The 6000-nt window shown below is 42.8% G+C and overlaps 1 protein-coding gene across 1 annotated transcript in view; it reads left to right on the top strand.

Moving 5' to 3' along the window:
* The first annotated feature begins 446 nt into the window (after positions 1–446).
* Positions 447–6000, top strand: part of acsl5 (acyl-CoA synthetase long chain family member 5) — a 94536-nt gene continuing 88982 nt past the window's right edge. The window contains exon 1 of the mRNA XM_051922175.1: positions 447–708. The gene's annotated coding sequence lies outside the window, so the exon portion shown is untranslated. The remainder of the gene's footprint in view (positions 709–6000) is intronic.

Below are 6000 nucleotides of genomic sequence, written 5' to 3'. Positions count from 1 at the left end.
CTCTTTTGGGACTCCCCCCAACGGGACGACACGCCGAAGATCAACCTGAAGTGTGATCGCCACATCTCTGGAAGACAGCCCATCAGTTGGCAGGGCAACCGCGGGCTCCCAGCGCTGTACCGGCTTGCAGCAAAAGCAAATCTGAGCCTACTGCATTCTGTAGATTTATGTTTCTACATTGCTTACTTACTGCAATAACAATTAGCGTTACATATTGCATTACCCATTTGTCTGAACCAAACAGACAACATCCAGGCCAGTGTCTCCCCATCATAAGATCTGTTTGCATGTGACCAGGAATCATGGTGTCCTGCTGAATTACCGATTAAAAGTCAATGATTAACTCTTAGCAGAATAAGCAAATGTAGTCAAATGTAGTTTGAGTATGTGATAAGCCTTAAAACACAGGCAGAAGAAAGCAGGCCGGCACTTGTGCAACGTAAGGGCTGTGGTGCACTGGATCAAGCCCAGGTGGGCCGTAGGAGGCCTTATCTCTGAAACAATTGTACTCACAGTTCAAAGGTCACCTTTACGTAGCTGACTAATATGAGAGTAGTGCGGCAGAGTCTCTCCTGCTGTGCAGTCCACAAGTGGAAATGTGGTGCTGAGGGCAGTCACATCACCCGGCACCTCGTGAGCTGACCGTGAGCCAAAGAGCCCCAGTGACCAGCTCTGGCCGTCCTGACAAGCAGCTGGATATGGGAAAAGGTATGCAAGTTCATTTCCTGGTTTTCTCTGCTATGGCTGATATCAGTTAGGAAAAGGTGCGCTTCAGCGGCTTCCATTAGTTCTAGGCCACTGCTCATGTATATTTGCTGAACAGACAACAGAATAAAATGAGTTAAACCAAATGGGAGAGATAGGCGACGCATGTGAGGATATCCAGGTGCACGTGTGTGTATGGGGGGATGCGCTAACATGTGAATCTGTGTTGTCACTCATGGAAATGTTCAACACACTGTACATTTGAGTGTGTCTGCTTTGTTATAAATATAATAGATTAATATTATCTCACCTGAAACTTCATGTGCCATTTTGTATGGAAATCTGCCTGACTCACACGTGGGTGAAGTGATTGTGTCTCAGTGATGTGCAATGACGTGTGCATCTGAAAGTACTGCGACCGACAGTCTGCACATGTTAGCGGACAGGAGGTGTCTCATAAGAAGCCCCTGGGCGAGTAAGCTATGGCAACTTGAATGGCTAACTGGGCCATTTACCACAAGATGACGCCGTGTCCTTTTTAATGTGGAGGGAGCCCCAAGTCAGATGATCTAGATATGATTATCTAATGGAAGGACAGGGTGACTGTAGTTGGGGGTCCCACGGTACAATTGTAATTAATGGCATCCATTATGGTATGTGTGGCTGTCTGCTATTTGAGGTCCAAGAAACTTCAGGCCACTTGGGGAAGGGTGTGCTAGAAGTGCAGACCCAGGAGGTGCAAAGATTATTCATAATTAGTTTTCCATATAAGTACACCCTGTCTGGGGTTTAAAATGGCTTTCTGGAGCAACTGTGGTTAAGCTTGCAATAAGAAGGATTGGAGTTGGAAAAAGTCTGGAAGGAAGAGGAAAGGAGATGAGAGAGAAAGGTTTAGAAGTTGTGGAAGGAGGGTTTTCTGGTGCTTCAAGGTGGTCCCAGGGGCGCAGGACTGTATTAGAAAGGCAGAATGGAGCACCTAGGCTTTGTGTACATTTTGTTTTTTTAGGAGTGAAGTGAATTGCACTCCAAGGGGTGTCCTCGTTGATCAGTGTTTAAGCAGAAATGTGGAACAAACATCTCAGGGAACCAGATAGTGCTGAGCTACTGTATGGGATGGCAGTGTGCGTCCCAGAAGATGCCAGTCGAAGCAGGTGGGACGGGAGTCAGGAGTGGTGGTCATACCTGTCAGTATCTCCACCAGTTGGAAGACCCACGGGGTATGCTGGGGAAACCTGTAGTGAAAGAGGTGCTGGGCTGGCTGAGGAATAATGTAATGCCAGGATGGTTTTTCCTGGAATTGAGCAACTGTTTTATTTGGATGTTGCTTTTATCTTCCACGATATACACTGGATATTATGGATTGTTTGTTTAGTTATACACAGAACTGTTTTTTGCAAATAAAAGCACTGAAGCATTTGCACCTAATTTTTGCTGACTATGTGTGTCCTCAATTGTCTGGCTCATCTTGGTTTACAACTAATGACAGTTCCAGGTTCAAGCTCTCCAGGACCATGGAGCCTACTCTGGCCGTCACACACACAGTGACCAGGCTGTGCTATGAACTAAAACTAACCACCGTGTTGCTGAGCTGCCTAATCCAAAATGACTCTTGCTCAATTGTAGAGCTGAGCTGGCATTCACGGCTCACGTCCTCCAATAAAAAGACAGTGCATTTTATCTGTGCAATATGTGAGCAACAGCGACTTTTACAAAGGGCACCGCTGCAGACTGATGTACAAAATCAATATGAAGTAATAAACTTGATAATGGTCTGAAACCCACTTAATCCAATTTGCAATCACGATAGACTGGTGCAGTACTGGGCTATAAGGTCGGAAGCAGCCAAGAGACGTACAACACATGTGGACACACATGGAAAACATGCAGTCTGCACACAGACAATAACTGGGCAAACAATCTGAACCTCTGACACTGGATCAGTGAAGTTTTGAGGTTTATGCAGATCCTTTATTTGCAAGTACTCTTTAACAGTCCAAACAATAACAACATTTACAATCCAGTGATAATTTATTAGTTTATAAAGCTACTTCATAGTTAGTATAGTTATTACGATGGAGTTCTGGATTAAACAATTAGTCACTCTCTTTTTATATTAGGGACGTTAATAAAGTTTATGCACTTTTTTTAACCGTAGTTATTAAGAATTTCAAAAACAAATGACATCACCTTTCTGCATATTCACCTTCATTTGCGATGCAATTTTACCAGCGTCATACCAACTTTTTAATGCCCAATTGCTACTCCTCCCGCCTTCAGCATTTCCAATCTATATATATATATAAAAGCCAAATACCACTGACTCACTCATCACGAAATCTCCCTAACCATGAGGACTTGGGACTTGAAATTTGGAATGTAGGTTACCCTTGGCTCATAGGTGCTCGCTAAGAAATGGTTTTAAAAATTTTGTGGTCCAAGCGCGAAATTTCTTATGAATTTTTAAACCCATTTGTATGCCTGTCCGCTTTTCACGAGACAACTACTTAACGGATTTAGATTGGGTTTTTTTTTCTGCAATTTGCTTGAACATTCCGGTTAATTTTGTGACTTTCTCATCGCACTAAGTATCATAGTTTGCTTGTGGTACTGATTTATTAGTGCAAATCCGAGAGAGACTCATCGGGCTGCGGGGAGGGAGCCATGCCCTCCTCACTCACGCGTCTGCCTCGAGGCATAACCTTAACTCCATTTAGTTAGAAAACAAGAGAACTACTTAACAGATTTAGATCTCTTTTTTTCTATTATTTGCTTGAACATTCCAGTTGATTTTGTGAATTCTCTCATCGTTCTAAGAATCATAGTTTGCTTGCAGAAACGATATATTTGCGCTAATCCGAGACAGAGGCTGCGGGCCGAGGAAAGGGGAAGAGTGATGTCAGGAGTAGAGAGCTGGACAGGGCCCTCCTCACTGCCCTGTTTCACTAATTCGTGGGCGAAGCCGCGGGGAATGGATAGTTAGTTTATAAAGCTACTTGTTTCCAACAAGTGGACTTCAGTCAAGTTCTACACACATCCAACGGTGAATTAAACCAAACAGGTTGCACCTGAGCATAGTTTCCCACAAAAACGTCTCTCAATACTTCTATGAATGAGAGGTTTAGGCTTTTGATTTTTAACAAATTGGGGAAATTTTTCTGAGAACATGTTTTCACTTTATCATTATGGGTTATTGACTACAGATTGATAGGTGAAAATTGCAAATGTATCATTTTAAAATTAAATATATACAACAGTATACATGTATATGTGTACAGCATATTCTATATACTGCAGAACAAAACACACGGTAACTCACAAGACATGCTGACATGAACAATACCACTGTACAACCATTGTATTCCTATAAGAAAAGCTCAAAAGACAAACAAGAAGAGAAACACATCAAACTAAAATAACACACATCAGAGCATTGTATGACAAAAAAGATCAAATATAAGTCCTGTTATGTAATAAAACAACAAGAAAGATCACACAAAGAAACAGCACACTATTTTATGATAACATTACTGAATTCTTGACAAATGGTAAAAAAAATCTTGAACCATTTCTTGGGGAGAGGATTTCATTTTATTTTAAGATGCCACTTTTCCCATTGCATTATGAGGGGTGGATTTACAAATATAAAACAGTACAAGTACATTACAAAACACAATGCCACTTCATATACATCAACCAAAGTTGTAAGAACCCCTAATGGACATTCACCCCACTCAGGCGCCTGATGCTGGCAGATTACTCTCTGGCTCAGCGTGACTCTGAATTGGATTACATAGGCTTGAGAATCGTAGGTCATGTTGTCTTATGAGCGTACTTATTGGACAGCTGCACAAGAATGACAGGGAAACAGATAAAACTTGTCCGCTCACATGCTTCTATGTATGCATGTACCTTGCAAGCTTAAATGCTTGGTATATATATATACTTATATGCTTTCTAAAACTCCTTATTAAGTTAAATCATTTATTCAAGCAGAAAATAATGTCCTTATCCACAATATTTTGAGTAAAACGGTGTCTTCAATGGGAGTTAGTTTTCTTTGCTTTTCTGCATCCTTTTGCTCTCTCTTTTGCTCTAGACCAAGTAACATATGTTTGGCCATGTGTAAAAACTGAAAAAAATAATTAAATGTTAAAAATATCTAAAGGTTGCTTAGCTATTGAGATGGATGGCATGTGTGCCGGCTTGTCAAAATACCTTAATGTAATACAAAAATGAACATCTTATACAAGATGTCTACACTGACGTCTACACGTGGAAGTGTGTGTGTCTGTCCGGCCTGGAAGTGAGAGGTGGAGTCTGTGTAAGGGCTCTGCCTCGGAGGAAACAGAAAACTCGCTTAACACAAGCGAGGTTAGCACGTCAGCAAAACGAAAACTCAGAAGAAAGACAAAGTCACTTATACGCTACCCTTTTACTTTTCCTACTGCCGCTAATGCACAAGCAATGCGAGCACGTCTGCAACACAAATCCTCCTAGGAGAGAGATGCCCAGAGTAGTTCCTTTCAATTACCTGACATCTCTACATTTCAGTTTTTTTTTCTGATGCTTTCAATAGTTTCTAGGACCCCGGGCTTTTTACAGCACGGCCTTACACAGCTATAGTAATATAATCTTAAACACACTGTGATGAACAGTCTATGGCAATCTGCGATTTTTCAATAAATAATTGTGACCCACAAAGTGCAGGCTCCAATCGGGTGCAGTTGTGCATGAGTGCGCTCCACTCTGGGGACAGTTGGGGTGCCTGGCTGATCGCGCATACACGTGTGAAAGTGAGCACTACTCAGGTGCCACATTCTTACCGTATCACACCGTAGCAAGCAAATATAAGAGGAGCCCACACAGCAGAGAGAGCACAGAACAGAGACAGAGGAGAAAAAAATGAATAGAAAGACAAAGAGAGACAGCGGTTGAAATGGATGGATAATGGAGACGAAGGCAGGATTGCGAGGAGAGGAGGCAGGCAGGTAGGAGAAGAGCTCTTGAGGTGGGGGGAGGCATAGACTCAATGCTCGGGTGCTGAAGAGAACCACTCAGGCTGAACATTTTTTATGGAGTAACTGGAGTGACCCGATGCTCACAGGGGGCTCCCACATAAGGCTGAGAAGTTGCAGCGGGAGACGAAGGAGTGAGACTCGGCACGGCAGCCTGAAGGAGACAGTCCATGAGGACCCAAGCCTGTGAGAAAAGCTGTCTGTGCCTGTCGGCAGGACGTCTCCTCTTTCTGCAGGATCCCGTGCAGTGTAAGCAGAAGAGATTGATGGTTTTAGAAGA

Source organism: Erpetoichthys calabaricus, chromosome 2 (genome assembly GCF_900747795.2).
Source record: "Erpetoichthys calabaricus chromosome 2, fErpCal1.3, whole genome shotgun sequence".
NCBI lineage: Eukaryota > Metazoa > Chordata > Cladistia > Polypteriformes > Polypteridae > Erpetoichthys > Erpetoichthys calabaricus.
This window is presented reverse-complemented; position numbering and strand designations above follow the sequence as displayed.